The sequence below is a fragment of the Equus asinus genome, chromosome 16 (assembly GCF_041296235.1).
Source record: "Equus asinus isolate D_3611 breed Donkey chromosome 16, EquAss-T2T_v2, whole genome shotgun sequence".
NCBI classification, from domain to species: domain Eukaryota; kingdom Metazoa; phylum Chordata; class Mammalia; order Perissodactyla; family Equidae; genus Equus; species Equus asinus.
In genome coordinates this window covers 4218512-4238271 of record NC_091805.1, presented here as the reverse complement: position 1 = coordinate 4238271, position 19760 = coordinate 4218512, and the positions used below count along the sequence as shown (strand labels likewise).

The following is a 19760-nucleotide window of genomic DNA, read 5'->3' as shown; positions in this document are numbered from 1 at the left end:
TCCTCAAAAGATTTATAGATAGGTAACATATAGAAAGAATTTCCCTTCTTAATGGAATATTATTAATAATAATAAAGGCTAATATGTATTGACCATCACTATGCCAGGTACAAGACCTCATTTGAACTATGCAAATCCTTGGGGGTTCTTAGATGTCCCACAGAGGATCCCCAAAGAGAAGGATACAGGACTTCCTACGTGGTATATTATATTTCTGTCCACAAAATATTCTGATTTCCCTTCATGAAATAGCCCTCCCCATCCTGTTATCTCAGGAGTGGCCACGTGACATACTTTGGCAAATGGAAGCAGAAGCTTTAAGAGCCAGGGTTCCCCTTGTCCCTTTCCTCTGTGCCACAATGGTCAGCAAATGGCTTGGGCTCCACAGTGAAGATGACTCCACCTCCCTAGAAAAGACTGAACCATGATGCACATGTAACATGAGCAAGAAATAAATTTTTATGTTGTAAGCCACCAAGATTTTTGAGGTGATTTCTTATCACAGTGGAAGCTAGCCTATCTGGATTGTTACACCCTCAGCCTTGGATTCTGAATGTTGTACAGAAGTCTTGTTGATCATATTTGTATAATGTGACTCAGAACCCCTTCACACTCTGGGTCTCCTGTGAACAAATATATTCCTTCCAAGGTGAGACATGTAGCAACATGTAAGACATGCCAGGTGTCGTCTAGGGAACAAGTCTCTTGTTCTGGACACCACATTTATTCTACAGCAGGATAATATTTTCCCATATTTCACCCCATGATCCTTCTCCCTCTTCATGCAACAGCTGAGGAATTTTATGCCCCTTGTCTTAAGGAAGAGAGAATGCAGGAGAAAGAAAGAAACCGAGAGTCTTTTCTTGGCTTTGATTTTGGGGTTAGACCCCCAGAAGAAATGGAGAAAATACTTGTGCTAAGACAATACAATTGACTTGGGAGTCTGCAAATGGTTAAGAGCTTTCTATTCCCCATACTCTAGACTAGGAACAATCCTCTGGGCTAGGGGAAGGGAAGCCTCAGAGGAGAATTTAACTGGAAATGATTCCCTGGAAACAAGGGGACCTGCATGCCTGCCTGCTTCCCAGGACAGAGCCCAGCAGGGAGGATGAGAGAAACAACAGAGCAATTAGGAGGATCCAAATACAGCAAAGGCTTAGTACATCTGAATATTACTGCTAGACTGAGGTAGCCTCAGACCTGGAGAAGTGGCAAGACCCCAGAGTAAAGTGTATCACAGACCGAACCTGGTCCACAAGCAGGTCTGATTTGGCAAGCATAGGGTTTTTAAACGCTTGGATCTTGAATGACTTTGAGGGGAGCACACCATTTCTAGGTTTGCTCGCCCACACTCCCTATCATCTTATACCTGGTCTACTATACTCACCTGCCCCTAAAGGCATTTGAGTTTAAAATCTCTGACTAGACATATAGACAAGAAAAAACTTCACATGGTTTCCCATGTGCCTCAGCAGAGTAATTCTATTTACTCAAGAGAGTGGTGCGAGAGGAAGAGAGAGAGGACAGGTCACTGGTGATTGGAAACCAGATGTAAACAAGGTAAACAACAGTGTCCCAATGAATGCTGATGTGGATGGGTGACAACCAGACCAGGATGCGTCCTCAAAGTTATGGCACTTGCAAAATCCCATTCTCCACCAGGACTGGGTCAAAGCACAGGGACACCAAATTGACTGAGATGAAGTTGTTACCACCTAGCAAGTCAGATGTTTTGGGTTGGACGTTGTGTTGACTCCCCAGTAGCTACTGCTTTTCTCTCTCACTGAGTACCAACAATGAAGCTTGGGGAATGACCTTGACTCAAGCGATAGACCCAATTGTTCCAAGGGTATTCCTAGTACCTCTTGCCATTAACTAATTCAGGAATGGACAAGTGACCCAATTGTGAGCAATTATGAGTAACAGCGATTTTATGGAAGTTTCTGGGAAGGTTCATAGTAACCAATGGGAGCCAATCAATCTTTCTTTCAAACAAGATGTCTTTGTATCGCAGCTGTTGTTGACAGCCACCCTACAGACATGAGGGGGACCAGCATTAGTTTGAAGCCAGCAGCGGCGATGGCAGAGCAGAAAGATGAAAAGAACTTAGTCCTTAATCACATAATTCAGCCTCTAAAACAACCCTGAATTCTCCCTTGCTTTTCGACATCCTCTTAGATTAGCCCAATGAATTCTTTTTTGTTTAAGTCAGTTTGAGTTAGATTTTCTATTGCCCACAGTTAAAGAATACTGACACAGGCTCATAGTAAATATTAATTTTAGTCATAGAACAATTTAAAAGTTATAATTTTTTTACATCATGGTTAAAGAACTAAGACTGTTTGCTAAAATTTTCTATAACCTAAAGTTGAATTTGCTTTTTTGGAAAACCCCTTAAGTATTAACTTATACTGACATAAAACCTTGAAAGCATTTTTTAAATTGTTCTGGGATGATCACTGGAAACTAGACAATTCTCACTCTCAATTCTGCCCCATTCACTCGTTTAACAGTACTTACTGAGTGCCTACTGCATGCCAGGCACTGAGTCAGCTCTGAGGACACAGTGGTGGTCTAAAGGGTCCCTACTTCTGTTGACTTACAAATTATCAGATACAAGGAATTCAAGTTCAGAAATGGTTTCAATAGCTCAGCCAAGAAACCTTTAAATGAAAGAAAGAAATTTGAGTTAAATTCTGAAATGAAGGAAAATTCAACAAGGAAGGCAGCTTCAAACACTAGCCAATGGTACCCAGGTTGAGTTGGTCGCAGAGTGAAAAATCTCAGGGAGTTTGAAATGGGAGCATCCTAAGACTGCCTCATCTTAAAGTGGATCATGTCTCAGGTTATATTCAAGGCTTTTCTCCAACTGGCTCCAGAAAACCTCATTTTCCTTTCTTCCTCAACATAAATATGTATAAATAAGCCACTTTTCATTTTACCCATTCAACAAACATTTACTGAGTTCCTACTATATTCCAGCTTCTAGGCTAAATGCTGGGGATACAGAGTTAAATAGGATCCCTGCCTTTAATAAACTTTAAGGTTAATGAGGGAGTCAGACATATAACAACAACAAAAACAAAAAGTTTGAAAGAATGGGCTCTAATGTCAAGAACTTAATTACAAACTGGGGTCAACCATTTACAAATTGGGTGATTTGGATCCATTGTATAGCCTTAATTCTCTCACATCTAAAAGAGGAAGAAGAAAAACTCTTGTTTCATAAGATTTTTTTCTGATTATTAAATGCTTTCTGAAAAAAATCATATATCAAGCATGTAGTAAGCACTCAGTAAATATTAGCTATTACTACTATTCACTCAATACTATGATTCAAGCACTGTTCTAGATGTTTGTGATACATCAGTGAGTAAAACAGACAAGAATCTCTGTCCTTGTGCAGCTTCCATCCTATTTCATGCAAAATAGTAAATATAATGGAGGTGTGTATGAAAACTCACCCTTGTATCTCTAGAATCTGGTTTTCTTAGCTTGGGATTGTCCCAGATCCTGGGAAAAGGAATTGGATGCAAGGCATTTCTAGATATAATCCTAGAAAGTTTGGTCAGGGAGAGGATAAGCAGAGAAGGGACAGGAGGAAAGCCAACACAGTATATGTGACTTAGTGGGTCACCTCTGGGGGCAATCGGAGCACATTCTCACAAGGACCCTGTGAATGACTGAGTAGAACACACCTCAGAATTGTCCTGGGATATGAGTCCACCCACTTGTTTGCCTTCGTAGAAGGCTGCTCCTGAGGCGCCCCTCAACAGAAAAAGACAAGAAGCCATCTGCATGCATAGGGACTGTCTGCAGGCGATCTCATGGGATCTTTTGGGGATATGGGTAAGGAGCCAACAGCTCTGCTATACTAATAACATTCATATTCTATTATAACTGTGTCTCCGAGATAAATTATAATTTAAAAAATTAGTTCATATGAATATTACTGCTAGACTGAGATAATGTTAACCTTAACTCCACTCTATTCTCTATTTTTAGAGATCTGAGTATCGAGAACACTTTTCCACGGAAATCAGAGGACCGGAATTGAAGAAGCTTTGTTGCGGCAGTATCATTCAATTCTTTGAACTCCTTCCAAGTTACATTCCAAAAACCACAGAGTGACCTATCATTAAAATGCATTTTTTAGTCACTTGTTAGCTGAAATTTGATTCTTCCCTCAATTCTGTTGCAAGAAAAGAATTAGATGGCACTTGACTTGTAGAAGGGTTTGTTATCCAGTCATGAGAGCCACTGACTGTCTGGATTTCTGGAAAGTTTATCAAAAAGGCTTTCTGAAGGGGGCTGGCCCTGTGGCTGAGTGGTTAAGTTCGCGCGCTCCGCTGCAGGCGGCCCAGTGTTTCGTTGGTTCGAATCCTGGGCGCGGACATGGCACTGCTCATCAAACCACGCTGAGGCAGCGTCCCACATGCCACAACTAGAAGGACCCACAACAAAGAATATACAACTATGTACCGGGGGGCTTTGGGGAGAAAAAGGAAAAAAATAAAATCTTTAAAAAAAAAAAAGACTTTCTCAAGAATTACCAAATGATTATTAAATCATATTTGTTACGCTTACACCTAGAAGCATTTTGATTAACCAAATATGTTGAGAAAGGATTAGAAAAATAAAAAATATATTAATTTCAAAATACCTTGGATAATAGAAATTTTGACTAGGAATTTTTCTCTCCTAAATCATGTGATTTAAATATATTTTATTAAAAAATCTGGGTGCTGTATTTTTAGCTCAGTCGATTTATGGAAAATATTCACCTAACACCTAACTGGCAAAGTCAGCCTTAACTATCAAACCAACCAGCCAAATCAGACTTTTTCTCTGTCAGAAACAATCTGACTACATTTTTCTATTCAAATAAACACGTTAAGACACATCCCCATGACAACCATCTCACTTCTGAATTCAAAGAGAGAGAAAGAGAATTTGCTCCTGAATGAAATAAAGTGTGTAAAGTGCCATTCTAGTTAATATTTTTCATCAATACTCCCCTTTTGTTTTTTTGCTATCACAAGACTCTTTGTCAGAAGTGATAGAATTGGGGCCAGCCCCATGGCCGACCGTTAAGTTCGAGCGCTCTGCTTTGGCAGCCCAGGGATTCGCTGGTTTGAATCCTGGGCGTGGACATGGCACCACTCATCAGTCCATGCTGAGGTGGCATCCCACGTGCCACAATTACAAGGACCCACAACTATGTACTGGGGGCTTTGGGAGAAGAAGGAAAAATAAAATCTTAAAAAAGAAAAATCCCAACAGGGGCCAAAATAGTCCATTCCAGACAGCACCTTCCATTCTCCACAGGTCATGTATAAGTCAGGGAGAAACTCCAGGCTGGATGAGAAGATGCCTAGCCGGCCCTGGTATCTTGAATGGTCTCTTTGGAGCCCTGGAGGTTTGCACACAAAGGGCAATGCACCATCATGAGACAGGGACAAGTAGAGCTTTTATTTTATCAAACGGGATAAGGGTGATCATGGAAGGGGAGTTGAGAAAGCAAAACTGGGATAACACCTCGATACTCAGTATCTTCTCGGAGAAATCCTTTCTGGCAGAATTACGTACGGAAATCGAGATCCAGAACCTGACTCCCTTAGAATCATCTGTGCCATCACACCTCGTGTAAAGTCTTTGTATCTGTCTTTGAAAACCATTTGATATAAACCACTTGTTCCTCACAACAGCTCTGTGAGTTTGATACTAAAAACAGCCATTAATATGACTTTCATTTCACTGATGAGAGAACTAAGGTGCAGAGACATCACACCAGTTACCAAGGTCGCTTGAACCCAGTTGGATGGACATCCTGGGCTCTTTCAGCAGAGCCCCTGCTTCTGCTCCACCAAGTAGAGCAACACACCACCCAGCACCGTTTGCCTGTCTGCCTGGAAGGGCCCTGCCTCTATCCCTTCGCATCAACTGCTGGATTGAATGACACTCAAGTTTCTATCAATTTCTCATCGAGACTCAATTAGAGTGTTTTATCTCTGGCTCAAGCTAATCTTTTTCCCAACAGCTTATTAAGAAAAAAATTTAAAATATATGTAAATTGAAAAAATGTTATAAACCCACTTGCATAGCCATCATTTAAATTCCACCATTAGTCTTTTACTAAAACAGCCAGGCTTACGTTCGAACAAATCTTCCGCAGCTTACATTTGCCCCTTCTATAAAGCAGGAAAATACCACTGTACCTTCATCCACAGTGTTGTCAAGGAGTAAGGCTGCTGAGCCACAGAAAACCACAAATGTAAATTTTCCCATTCCCACGGGGTCAGATCATTCGTCTAGTCCAGTGGTACCAAACCTAGAAGTACATCGGAATCACCTGGGGAGTTTTTAAAACATCCCAGGGCTCAGCCCTATCCCAGATGAGGGATAGTCAGAATCTCTGACTGAGTCAGAATCTGTAGGAGCAGATACAGCATTTATCATTCAATAGACCAACAAGCAATTAACGAGAACCCACTATGTGTCGGATGGTGTTTTGGGCATCAGAGTGAAGAAGGAAAGTCCTTGCCCTCACGGAGATCCGCCTCTTCTTGTGCTGCGGAATTCCTTCCTGCACAGTGTCCCGGCCCCTTCCATCTAACCCTCCCTCCCTCCCCGACTTCTGGGTCTTTGTTCAGTCCCCAGAATATTCTTCTTCCCCATCTGTGACTAGAGAGTGCCTGCTGGTGCCCCTCTGGATGCTATGCCTCCGTCCATCACTTCCTTCCCAGCCCACGACTGGGTTTTCATGTCGTCGTGATTGCGGGATACAGCACATCATGCCAGGGTTTCTGGCTTCATGTGTGGGACTCCGCTCGCTGTGAAGAGACAGAGATCGTCCCTCTGGACCTGATGTCCTCGTCATGTAGGAAAGTGCCTGGAACAGGGCACAGTTTCAAAATTTAAAACAAACAAACAAAGGCCAGTTGGTATTATATTAACTCTAACTCGTGGCATATCTCCTGAGACCCATTCTGAGTTCCTTCCAGATGACTTGTGTGATGGGTTGAGAGATGCTCTGTTTTACTCAAAGCAACAGGAGCTGGACTTTGCGGTGGACAGAGCTGAGACAATGAAGGCTCTGGAAGCTTACCATTGTGTTCTTGGATGTTTCTAAGTCCTCCATTGACAACTCTTCAAAACTCCCTGCTCCCTCCACCCCCCCCCCCCACACCGCAACAGAATTTGTGGTGGGGAACGTCCTAGAGAAAACACACCATGAAAGAGTGTGCTCGGCTTGACAGAAATAGTGCCCCTTTGACCTCAGGCAGAGCAGAGGGCGAAGTCTCCTGGCCACCCCTACTATCTATTTGACTTGGGCAGTTTACTTAACCTCTCTGAGCTTCAGTTTCTTTACCTACAAAATGCAGACAAATATCCTCGCCCCCTTCTCTGCACATTAGACTGCAGGCTTCCTGAAGAATAACATTAATAGCTGACATGTCCTGAGTGCTTACCATGTGCCAGGCATGCGGCGAACTCCTTTGCAGTTGGACACGCGGCCCCTACAAGGCACTGTTGATAGCCCTGCTTTACGGGTCACAAGACACACAAAGGGAGTTGTCAATGATTACACAGCTAGTAAAGAGTGGATTCTAATCCAGACGAGCTGGCCGCAAGAGCTCACTCCTGCCCTGTCCTAGAGTCTGTTTGCCTTATTCACCCCGGATCTCCAGGTCCTGGAAGAGCAGCTGACAAAACAGGTGCTAAAAATAACTAGTGAATGAATCAATCAATACCTTCTTACGGCTTGGTTGTAAGGAGGAAGGAAGGAATATTCACTGTTTCTACTACGTTTCAGGCTCTTTTATGTGTCTTATCTGGTTAATCCTCCCTATGAAGTGTGTGCTACTATGAAATCTATCTTAATGATAGGGGACACAGAGGAGGAAGCGGGGCTGAGAGAGGTAAACTCACCCAAGGACACTCAGCTGACCGACAGCCTCGAAGCTTCCCCACTCCTAAGCCTGCGTTCTTTCTTCTCTACCTGTGGTCTTTAAACGCTTTTGCTCACCTTGTACCTTTTCATGATGACAACTAGAATCTTTCATCATTAGTGTAACTAATTGCAAAGGCTATAATTTCCCAGGTGTTGTAAATATTCACATCTCAAAACCATTGAATACCTTTTTGGGAGGGAAGTTAAAATTTTTTGGTTCCTGATATCACTTCCACAATTTATAAATCAGGGCGATACGCCTGATGCAATAAAAAGGAAAAGAAAAATCTACGACACATAAAAGACTTCAGGAATATACCTCTGATTAACACTACAATGCATTAATCACTGGTTGCACTTTTTGCAAACTGTGGCCGTGACAGTCCTGAGCAAGAAGGGCTCTTATTTAAGCTGCAGTCACTTTTCCGGCTATTGATGATCACTGGTCCTTTTGTGACAGATTTTTTCTAGTTCCTCTAATGCATCTGGGACAACTGTCTCAAAGTAACTCACGACTTTCCTAACAGCTCCTCATTCTCTCTCCTGCTAAGAACTGTACCCTTTTCTGCTGAATTTTTAGAACCTTCTACTACCATATCCACCAATTCTACCCCTCTATCCATTACCTCCACCACAGGGACGGCTGGTGCTTCCTCCACCAAAACTGCCCCCTTCACTGGTCTGTAATTTGATGGCTGTTGGCCACTATAATTTCCAAATCATTGTCGTTCCCACCACCACCATTTTCTCCTTCCACTGCCAAAATTTTCTCCTGCATTCTCACCATTGTATCCTCCGCCACTGCCGCCACATCCTCCACCTTGGTTCCCACATTCTGGTTCATCATCCCCCCAACTACTATAACTCGGATCACATCTGCCATAGTCGCCACCATCACCTCCACATCCACTGTATCCAGTATTATGTCCTTCACAACTGCCTGTGCTGCCACCGCCTCCACACCACAGCTTCCTCTGCCACTGAAGTTACCACATGGCCAAAGCTCTCTCCGTGACCCACAGAGTCGCCAGATCCCCTTCACGACCTCTTTGAGGTCCAGCAGACTGTACTTCTTGTTTAGAAAGAGCCTTGTTCACTTTACAGTTTGCCCATTGATAGTGCAATATTTCTGAACAACAATTTTTTTTCTTTTAAAGATTTTATTTTTTCCTTTTTCTCCCCAAAGCCCCCCGGTACATAGTTGTGTATTCTTCGTTGTGGGTTCTTCTAGTTGTGGCATGTGGGACGCTGCCTCAGCGTGGTCTGATGAGCAATGCCATGTCCGCGCCCAGGATTCGAACCAACGAAACACTGGGCCGCCTGCAGCGGAGCGCGCGAACTTAACCACTCGGCCACGGGGCCAGCCCCCTGAACAACAATTTTATCAACTGTATCATGATCACCAAAAATTACAAAAGTAAATCTTCTCTTTCTTCCACTCTGCTTGTCTTCCATAACTTCTAGGATTTCAGTCTTGCCATACTTTTCAAGTAGTCTCTCAAATTACATTGTTCTAGATCGCCTTTAATGCCACCAACAAAAATTTTCCTTCACTGTTAGGTGGCACCAGCTTTAGGAAATCTTCTCTAGAAACAGTCTCTTTGGTTCCACTACATGCCCATCAACCTGGTCTAGACACATTGCAGCATTCACTTCTTCAACTTTAGAGTAAGTCACAAAAATCGAAGCCCCCGGGACATTTTGTTTGGGGGTCTCATCACCATGCAATGTATGTGAGTGCCCCATTTTTCAAAATTTTCCCTAAAATTATCAACTATAGTTTCAAACCTCAGATCACAAATACACAGTTTTCTAAACTACTCTGTTTCTTTTGGGTCCTGGCCCTCTGATGGCAGCTGGACTCTGGCTGGGGGTAACCAGGCAGAGGTTTTTCCTCCATTTTTAGACCAAACTAGCCTCTTTCCACTTGAGTTCAATATGGGACCGAGAGGAAGAGCTGCATCACTTTTTAAGATATATCCAGTGGAATTTAAAACCAAAAGTGAGTTTTTATTCACATCATCTATTTAAACAATATAGGAATGGTCTACAATGGCTGGAAATTTCCTCTTTTCTCCTTGGGTTCTTATTTTTCTTTCACTTCTCCCTCAAAATTGTATTCTACTGTGATTTATTTTATGTATGAAAGTCATTTCTCGATCATCCTTACACATAGCTCTTTTTAAACCATACATATTGAAATTTTGATAAATAATTGTTACATATTAAAAGCAAATTTTATTGGAAATCCATCTGTCAATGAGCTGGTTGTGTTTTTCGTTTTTGTTTTTTCAAAGAGTTCATGAATCCATGGATTAACATAAACTATTGCTAGAATGGAGAAGGTTGCATTTCAATTCTATTCCTATTTTTTGTTTTTATGGATATAAGAGCTGAGAACCTGTTTATAAAAATAAGTAGATGGGAACAGAAGGAGTTATTATAGCAATGTCACTCAGTTCTTTGAACTCCTTCTGAGTTGTATGTCAAGAAACACATAGTTTTATGTCATCAGTAATAATTTCAATGATCTATGAACAGTCAACTTGATTAGGTTCTCCTTCAGTTTGTTAAAAACAAAGAATTAGAAACCACTGACTTGAAAGAGAAATTAATACCCAGCCATTAGAGTCATTCAGTTCTCAACAGCTTCACCAATATTTTGAATCGCCTCTTTGGATATTTTTACACCCGAGAGTAACGTGCCACAATAATTTGAGATGGATGGGATGCACATCTTTCTTTTCTTGAAGTGGGAAGTGGGCAGATTGTGAAAGGAGATATGGAAGAGGAGTTGTACCTTCTTCGGGTCTCTTTCTTAGGTAGATCAGTTTGGGACCAGCACATATGGAAGTTCAGAACCTGAAAATTTCTTTCTTTTTTTCTTTTGCAGAGGAAGATTCGCCCTGAGCTAACATCTTCTGCCAATCTTCCTCTGTTTTTCGCTTGAGGAAGATCAGCCCTAAGCTAACATCTGTACCAATCTTCCTCTATTTTTTGTATGTGGGATGCTGCCACAGCGTGGCTGACAAGTGGTGTAGGACCATGCCCAGGATCCGAACCTGTGTCCCCAGGCTGCCAAAGCAGACCACACTGAACTTTAACCACTACACCATAGGGCTGGTCCCAGAAAACTTATTTCGTTAGAACTACTCATGCCTATGTCCTCCTTGGAAGTCTTCCTAACTTGCAGGGGCACACATACCCCAAGGCCATTGTCTCTCTATCCCCTATCTGAAGTTGTCAAGATTAGAAATAACAGATGTTTAGTACATAAAGTAGGCACACTATAACATCTGGCTCTTACGACTTCTATTTTGTAATAATCCAGTTACTCAGAGTAGTGGGGAATTAGAAGCTGGAACTGGATCCATCCAGTGGGGAGGACCAGGCCCTGGGGGAATAGATGCAAACACAGATTCACATGGAAGAAATTAGGTCTGGCCATAAAAACAGTGTCCACAGGGACTGACAAGAGTCAGGACACAGTCAGGACTAGGTAAAAGATCTCAGGACAAAAAGACAGATGTCCCACCAGATGAGAAGGGAATAAAGAATGGGCCTCTGGAGTGGTAGCACCAACTTTGGAACGGTTCACCAGAGGGCAGTGTGAAGGCGAAACAAAGTCTTAATGAGAAGACTGCAATTAGAGTCACACCTCGGCCACCTGCTTCCTGACTGCATGAACTAACTGCTCAGCCCCAGTTCTCTTGAAGGTGAAATGGTGATCTTGCACAGTTGTAGTTTGAATCAAATAAGATGGCAGCACAGTGCCTGGCATCAATAAGGGCACAATAAGTGGTAGTCATTTGAATAAGAAATTCCAGAACTACCTATGTTTCCTAAACTTACCTACACCACACTTGCCTTTATGGCATTCTTCCTCTTCTTGCTGGAAGAAAAGTCCCTCTACCCATACAAAGTGAGGTGGCCCACCACTGCTCTGAATCCCCTCCCCTCAATTATCTCCTCTTTTGTGTCTCCCATCTCTTCCTCTCTACTGCCTTCTCATTCTGATTACACACGCCAGCCCAAGTCTCTCAGAACTTGAGTCCTCTCTCCTGTTCTAGCTCTTTCTCCTTTCCTTGTAGCAAGAACTGTCTTCACTCCATGTCTCCTCTTCCTTATCGGCAATTCATGCCGTGGCCTATGGCAATCTGACTTCTGCTCGAATCAGCCACTGAAATTCCTCTCCTTAAGATGACTGTTCAGTTATTTCCTCTCTCAACCATACTTATTAAAGGCCTACTCTGTGCCAGGCCCTGGGAAAACAGCTATAAACTAAACAAAATCCCTGCACTTCTGGACTTCCCATTCCAGCCAGGGTGACAACTAACTAATAAATATTCTAACGTCCAGTAGAGATAGGTGCCATGATGAGAAATTCATCTGGACAAGGGACCAAAGAGAGACTGGGGTGCTATTTTAGATAAAGTGGTCAAGGAAGGCCTCTTTGAAAAGAGGGCATGTGAGCAGAGACCAGGCCAAAGTTAGGGGTGAGACATGCAAATATCTGGGGGTAAGAGGAGTTTAAGAAGAGGGAAAAGCAAATGCAAAAATCTGGAGGCAAAGAGCCAAATGAGAAGGGAGAATGAATCCTACTTCCTAATTCCAATCAAAGGGCTTTTCTCAATATTAACCTTATTTGACTCTCTGACATTTACCAGCTGTTGACTTCTCCCTCCATCTTGAAAATCCTTTCTCTGTTGGCTTCTACCCTGCCATTCTCCTCAGTAGTCCTGCTTTTTCTCTGTCCGTTTCATCTCACTTTTGTTCTTGAGCTCCTCATCCTCTACCTAATTCTTTTTTGAACTTTATTGAGGAATAATTGACAAAGACAATTATATATATTTAAAGCGTACAATGGGATGATTTGATATACATATACATCGTGGAGCGATTACCAAGATTAGGATGATTAATGCATCCATCACCTCACATAGTTAACTCCTTTTGGTGGAGGAGGAATGCTTAAGATCTACTCTCAGCTACTTTCAAATATACGACACGGTATTATTCACTATCGTCACCACGCTGTACATTAGAGCCTCAGAACTTGTTCTTATAACTGAAAATTTGTACCCTTTGACAAACGGCACTCCATTTCCCTCTCTCCTCAACCTCTGCCCACCACCATTTTGTTCTCTGTTTCTAAGAAATTGGCTTTTTCAAAAAAAAATTTTGTTTTAGATTCCGCATATAAGTGAGATAGTACAGTATTTGTCTTTCTCTGTCTGGCTTATTTCACTCAGCACAATGCCCTCCAGGCCCAGCCAAGTTGTCACAAATGGCACCTAGTTCTTAAACATGGGTCCTATTTTCCAGCAGCGCTATCTCTGACCTGCTCTTCTATGGCTCTGCATCCTCTCGCTGAGTGATCTCAGCCATGATTTTAGCTTCAATTACCACTCACATGTCAATGAAGCCCAGATTTGTACTTCTAATCCATACTTCTTTTCCGAACTCTGGATTCATGTATCTCACCATTACGCATCCTTCTACTTGGATATATCCCAGGAACTTCAGACAATACATATGTCTAAAGGAAGAGCTCATCATCTTCCCTCCTAAAGCAGCTTCTTAGATAGTATTCCCGATCTAAACTGGTGGGACCACCATCGACCTTGTTGCCTAAGCCAGAAACCTAAATGTCTCCAAGTTTCCTCCCACTTCCTTTTCCTCCCTGTCTGAAGAGTCACAGGACCAGCCGATTCCATTTACTCTCCAGTGCTCCAGGCCAAATGCGACTGCCTAATGCAGACCCTCCCCCCATTTCTTACCAAGTCACCAGCTTCCCAACTGGTCTCCTTGCTTCCAATCTCTTACCCCTAATCTGATCTTCTGCGCTGACTCTAGAATAATCTTTATGGAATGTATGTCTGATCTTCTCATTTCTACATTTAAAATACTCCCATTTCCATTAGGATAAAACCCAACCTTCTTATTGGGGAATGCGGCCCCTGCCCGCCCACATCTCCAACATCATATTCCATTGCTCCACACAGCCAGCCTGTATTTCTGCTACTCTAAATCAATTACAACCACAACTTCAATAAGTCATGTTCTCACTGATCTCCAAGCCTTTGTAAAAGTTGTACCTTCTGCGCAGCAAACTTCTGTTCAATCTTGAAGTCACAGCCTAATCTTACCAGCCTCTTCTCACTGCCCATGCTCCTAGCTGTTGCCACGTTAGGCGCTTCTCCTCTGTGTTCTGTGTTGCCTTGTTACCTGCAAACATCTCTGGCATTCCCTTATAATTTTAAGTCTGCTGATTTTTCTCCCCCTTATTTGTAAGCTCTTTGAGGCCCGGGTCTGTTTCTTTCCTCTTTGTCCCCAGAGCCTAGCTTGGGGCTTAGCACACAGGGAGCATTCAATAAATGTTATTTTGAAGGCATGGAGGGGAGAAAGAAATCTCCAAACACAGCTGTGTGAAGGAGGAATGCAGAAATAGGAACACGCTGAGGCCAGATACAATGGGGAGAACAGACCAGAGGACCTAAGTCCCTTTCTAGCCTGGAGCTCAGGTGAGTCTCTGAGATGGAGAACTCGGACAGGATAATGAGAGAGGACTTTTACTGTGACTGTGTCGTTCACCTCACTCCCTCTCCCTTCTGATCTGCAAAGAGGAGAAAGATATACTCACACCCTGAATGAGGACTAAGCCAACGATTTTACAGGTGCCATCATTAACTCTTTGCCTATCAAAGCCCAGCAGTGCACAGAACACCTTTTTTTTTTTTTTTCGCCTCCTCTTCCTTATTGTCTGCCTTTTCATGAAGGAAAAAAAAAGAACAAGGGACTTACTGGAGGAAGATGCGGCTATTTAATTTGGGCCTCTCTTGTATCCTCTAACAACGCAGCAAACTGGTAATTCTTAGTCCTTGCTGAATTACAAAGGATATATTATCCCTGCCCATTCTGCTGCAGGAGAATAATGGTGTGGGGAAGGGAGAGAATGGGACATTATTTTTCCAGGCCTCTTTCCCAACAGAGAGGAAAAAGCTGTCGCCAAAGGGCTATGTGTTTTGCTAGGCGCTGAATCTTTCTCTCTGGTAATGTCCAAAATCCTCAGGTGAACCTAGAAGTTTGACTTTGAGAAATCTCTTCTACTAAGCTAAAAGTGTGAATAAATAATAAGATAGATACACGAATCTCTTATGCAATATTATTTGAAGTGGCCAAAGACAACACCACTGGAAACTGCCTGGATGTTTATTATAGGGGATACATAAATAAAATACGGTATATCCAAACGATGGGTATCGTGCATAAAAATAAGTTAAATCAATGTATATTTACCTAGAGGGGCCTGAATGAAATACGGGTGAAAAAAGCAAGATGTTTTTATGAGTTTATAAGTCCCATTTTTAAAGACTATGACAAAAATCTCTAGCTCTGTGAGTATATATACACATCCATGCATACCTATATACAGTGCACGTCTATCCAGACATATGCACACACACTCATGGATAAGGGTGTGAGAAGACAGACCCCCCAATGTCCACATTTGCTATGGTGGGGGAGGGAGGATGAAGCACAAGGGGATGTGGTTGATTGTTTTACAAGGGTGGTGTTTGGTTTGTTGCTTCAAGCTGGAATTACTTTTGCAGGTCAAAATGAAAACCCAAATTTTACACACACACACACACACACACACACACACACACAGGCACATGAAAGATAAAAGTCCTCAACTGGTGCTTTAAGGCTAAACTCCATTCTAACAAGCAGGATCCCTTTGTCGCCTCCTAAAGGCTCCCTGGTCAGCTGCTATAACAGTCCCCCTGAGGAAAATGGGGAAAAAGGAGGCTAACACTCTCTGGCTGGGCTGCATAAAACCCTTCTTAAATGACCAGCCTGCTGAGAGATGGCACCGAGGACTGTGGAAACCCAGGCTCTGGAATGGTCCATCGGAACTCTGTGTCCCAGGGAAGCAGAAAAGCAGAAAAAGGCAGCCTGATTGCCTCTTGGCTCTTAGCCAAAGGAGCCGCTAGTGGTGGGAGTGGAATTTTTCCATGGCAAAGGAAGAGGAAAAATCAGATCACATTTCCTTCAGGCAGAGCCCTATTTACTCAGGAAGATCTTGGGGCCCTTGTTGCTCATAACAGGAGCGTGTTCATTGGGTCAGGTCCTGGTTTTCACCACTAGAAATCTTTTCTCTCTTTCTTTTCTTTCTTGGCCTTCAAGTTTGAAGGTGTTTCCCCCTAAAATGCAAACGCCCTAGAGAAGTGCCATGGGTGACCACTACTGTGTTAAATGCAGAGGGAAGTCAGGGCAAAACAAACATGAAGAAATATTGGTTCAGCTAGGAAAGTTATGTCCTCCTTTAGAATCAGGCATTTCTGCCTTCTACGTCAAAACCAACTGCATGAGCAGCTTTGGGGGTACTTGAGGGCCTGCAAGAAGAGGCTCCCCTCCCTTACTGCTTCTCCCACTCCCTCCCAGCCAGGGCATTTGGATAGGAATCATGGACATTCAGAAACCATTTTTGTATAGTTTCACTTGGGAGCAAATTCTTTCAGAAAATGTGGAACCACAGAATCATGTACTTGGAAGGGACTTAGTGGCCATCTACTCTCCCCTCGACCAATATACTACCAATTCTGGACACCGTTTTCTGGGGGGTGACCATCAGCTATGCGCTCTTTCATTTCGTGCAGTCCCCAGAACACCCCCAGGAGGAAGGGGCTTCCTTTCCCAGCTCACAGATGAAGGAAGCTGGGAAGTCGTCCCGAACAGGAGACAGCCAGCATAACCATTGGTCGTGTTTACACCTTCAAGGGCCGCTCAGGATGTATCTAATCGCTGGATCTTCTCTGTTACCTGTTCTTAGTTCTTTCACCTGGTCCTTCCCGTTCCTTACCATCCTGGTCCTACTTGTCTGTACACTCTCCTGTTTGTCAGCTTCCCAGCTTAATTGTCACGGCCAGAACTGAAAACAGTAACTACCAAATTGTAAACTCCGTGACGGCAGAGAATGTACCTGTCTTGCTCAATAAAACAAAGAGTGTATCTGTCTTGCTCTCCCACCTCGTTCTGGATGCTTCCAAAGTTGGGTAAAGCAGTCTAGCTCACTGCTAGCCTTAGCAGGAGTGCCCCACCCCGACACTGACAGCTCACCCAGCATTCACTGTCACCCAAACCACTAAGACTTTAAAAAACACTGGCGCAGAGCCAGGCAGGTCATCCCCAAACTGTTTTTGTAAAACAAGCTTGCCTGTTCTCATTTTCTGCCTCGAGAGACAGCGTGCTGTAGTGGAAAGAGCACAGCCTTCGGCCATGTAAGGACCTGGTGGAGAAGCTTGGCTTCACCACTCACTGGTTGCGTACCCTTGGACCAGTCACTGAGCCTCCACTTTCAGCATCTGTAAAATGGGGATGATGACACCTCTTTCACAGAAATGTTTTGAGAACTAAATTCGACAATGGATGCACAGTACCTAGCCCATAAGGAATGCTTGAGAAATTGTTAATTTACTCAAAATAAAGTTCTATCTCAAGTTCTTCCACTATAAATGCATCTTAATCACTCAAGGACATCACCTTCAGTCAGCAGAGACAAAGGAGAATATACGAAACTCCTGGTGCTTGTACGAAGAAAACAGGCCCTAGGAACTGAAGCGACTAGAGACGTAGACGATCGAAGCTTGTCTATGGAAAACCACCCAGGGCGACACCTCCCTGGCTCACTGCCAGGCCCAGAACAAGCAACCAGCCTGCGGTTCTGACACTCCCATGGTGTGGGAGCCATCGGGTAGGGCCGGTGACATCGCGATGCCTCCCGACCAGGCTTCCACAGCGTCAGAAAGATAAACCCAAGGGAATAAAGCAGCCACAGTCAGGAAAGAATCAGGCTGAGTTTTGGTGTATTTAATCCAGTCACTTCTTCAATAAGCATCACAGAGCACCTAGCATCTGGCGGTGCTGCTCCCAGCTGCCGCCCAGACGGAAAGGAGAGAGACGCAGTTGGTGCCCACGAGCAGCTGGAAGTCTAGTAGGGAAGACAAGAGCACAGATATCCGCAGCATGTGGGTAAGGGCATGAACGGCATGTGCACAGGACAGTGGAGCCACACGGGACTGGAGAAGAGTCAAACAAGCCATCCTCTTGTTTCTAAAACCTTACATTGGAGCAAGGGGCAAGATGGTATGCTTACAAAACCGTGAGCTGAGACTCAGAGACATGAGTTCTCATTCCTCCTTGCTTCTCTTTGACTTTGCACAAATATCTCCCCCACTTTGGGCCTTAGAATTCCAGTGGAACTACGTGTTTCTTAAGGGTCGGGCACAGTCCTAAGCTCCCTGCGTGTCTACATTTCCTCATCTGTAAAATGGGGGGTCGACATAATCTTTCCTCATAGGATTAAATGGTGTGATGTTTGTAAAAGCATCGAAACAATGCCTGATTCACAATAAGCTTAAATAAAATGAATATAACTCCCCTAATTATACTCCCATGGTGTGGGAGCCATCGGGTAGTCCCCATGTCCCTATTTTAAACCTCTTAGTGAAGGGAATGACAGGACTCCTCAAGGACCCTGCAAGCCTACCAGTGAGTCCCCTGTCACCAGACTGTGCTGCCCCCACCTCCTTGCACAGGCGTCTCCCAGCACTGGGCCCCCTGAGTTAGCGTCTGGTGCCTCTGGTTCTCCCCAACTCTACTCCCATCCTGATTCCCGTGACTCCTTTATCCATGTAGCTGATTCTCCCAGTGTCCTCCTCTCTGCCTCCCTTGACTTCCCCTGTTCTCTACTCACCTTGAGGAGCTCCCATGCATGGGGTGCAATCTCAACACTTTCATTTTGACTTTCAACAAAATATAGTTTATTTCTACGCTACTTGGGGAGTCCCCACTTATTCCTAGTTTGTACAGAGCTATGTACAAAGTATAGATTTTTTAATATGCCTCCCGTTTTTCAGATAAAGGGACTAAATGAGTCATAACGTAGTGGGCTGGAATAACCCAGCCAATTACAAATTAAGTTAATCAATTCCATTCCTAAAACAAACACACTTGTTTAGACGTTTCTTAGTTGAAAGTCACAGTCCTCGGAGATTAAACAGGCAGACTCTATCTAGCAGTAAAGGAATGGGTGGGCGTGGGGAAAGCCTTTGACTGATTAGCTCAGAAAGAATCTATGTCTGTCTCAGGAAGGCTGTAATTTTATTATGACGAGACAGAAAATCTGTTAGAATGTAAGTAAGGCCCTTCCTCACGTCTAGATTCTCCCATCCTTACGTTTACCCCGTTAGTAAAATATTCCTCCAGTCGCTCCCCACCTTCACCAGCCCTCCTTACTCCTCATTGCTGGCCGCTCCTGCTGTGGTTTCGCCATGGAGTCCTCTAGCCGTCACGACAGAAGTGGCTCCTCCAACCTCAGCCCCAGCTTTCCTGGAGTCTGGGAATCTGGGATCGGGCTGCTCCCCGAATCTGCTAGGAGCCCTGGGCCCCTGCCCGAGCCCACCCTCAGCTTCCAGCCTTCCAGAATCTTGATCTACTGACCCAGCCTGTGCAACTGCATCAGGGCTCCGAATTCCTCATTTATACTTGAATTCCTCCCTGGGCTGAGAGCTCTTCTCGGAACCTCCGCCGACTAACTTGGGTCCTTGCACCCTACTCAGCCCTTGCTGGAAGCCCAACTCTGTCACTAGCTGTGAGACAAGTAACCTAAGCTTTCTGAATCCCCATTTTCTGTTTTTAGTTCAATATATTTTATTCATTTTCAAGTACTTAAGACTTATGCTTCTCTTTCTCTGCGATCAATGGCATAAATCAAGACAACAGAAGAATGTTTTTCTGTGTA

General features: G+C 43.7%; 1 protein-coding gene and 1 pseudogene across 1 annotated transcript in view; both read right to left on the bottom strand.

Moving 5' to 3' along the window:
* AK4 (adenylate kinase 4) overlaps positions 1-19760 on the bottom strand; it is a 116874-nt gene that overhangs the window by 73738 nt on the left and 23376 nt on the right. The window lies entirely within an intron of this gene.
* On the bottom strand, positions 8531-19292 carry LOC106838775 (heterogeneous nuclear ribonucleoprotein A3-like; annotated as a pseudogene).